We start from the raw sequence: 893 nt of genomic DNA on the forward strand, positions 1-893 counted from the left end.
GAGGCGAGTGGCCTGTAGGAGGGACATCCCGTGAGATGGTCATCATATTAGATGGAAAGATTCTTAATGGAAGGACTTTCGTTACGAACGACCACCCCAACAAAGAAGAGACCTACTATTCTACTCTTACCTACTAACCCCCTACCCCTACCCCTATCCCTACCGCTAGGCCTCTATTCTACTCAGTCTCATAGTGGTCGCTCGTTACGGAAGTCCTCCCTTCTTTATTTTTGACACTGCTGGTGGGAATGCGAAAGACGCTGTGTACATAATTTATTAAATTTTGTCAAAGACGTCTCAAAGAATGAAAATGAACCATTAGAATGACAGAAATTCGTTTCGCGGTGTGCAACTCGTGGAATATATATTTGCACTTAACACGCAGCACAGCGAAACGAAAGTCGAAACTCGTCTCCAAAAGCCCCTGGCCTATAAATGTGGACAAACTAGTGCGCCAACATCCGCGTTTGTCCTGTCCAATGTTCGTCCTCCGCTTCGCTCTGACAACCAGAACCTGTAGACCCTCTTTCTGCAGCAGCGAAGGCCTATATCTATGTGTGTGTGTGTAGATTTATGTAGTCCAGGCTGTATGTGCGTGTGTGTGTGTGCACTCAGTAGTAGAGGAACAGGTAGAGAGGGATAATAGACAGTAGTGGAGTTTTTACCTTTCTTCTGTGGTTAGTGCCTTGAGGTAAGAATAATATCTTGTTGTTGTTGTTGTTGTTGTTGTTGTTGTTGTTGTTGTTGTTGTTGTTGTCGTTGTCGTTGTTGTTGTTGTTGTTGTTGTTGTTGTTGTTGTTGTTGTTGTTGTTGTTGTTCTTGTTCTTCTTCTTCTTCTTCTTCTTCTTCTTCTTCTTCTTCTTCTTCTTCTTCTTCTTCTTCTTCTTCTTCTT

At 43.1% G+C, this 893-nt stretch overlaps 1 protein-coding gene across 1 annotated transcript in view; it reads left to right on the forward strand.

Moving 5' to 3' along the window:
- Positions 1 to 346: 346 nt before the first annotated feature.
- Positions 347 to 893, forward strand: part of LOC101854405 — a gene marked incomplete at its 3' end in the record, with an annotated part of 17,726 nt that continues 17,179 nt past the window's right edge. The window contains 1 exon segment of the mRNA XM_013081357.2: positions 347 to 691.

Source organism: Aplysia californica, unplaced genomic scaffold (genome assembly GCF_000002075.1).
Source record: "Aplysia californica isolate F4 #8 unplaced genomic scaffold, AplCal3.0 scaffold00127, whole genome shotgun sequence".
NCBI classification, from domain to species: domain Eukaryota; kingdom Metazoa; phylum Mollusca; class Gastropoda; order Aplysiida; family Aplysiidae; genus Aplysia; species Aplysia californica.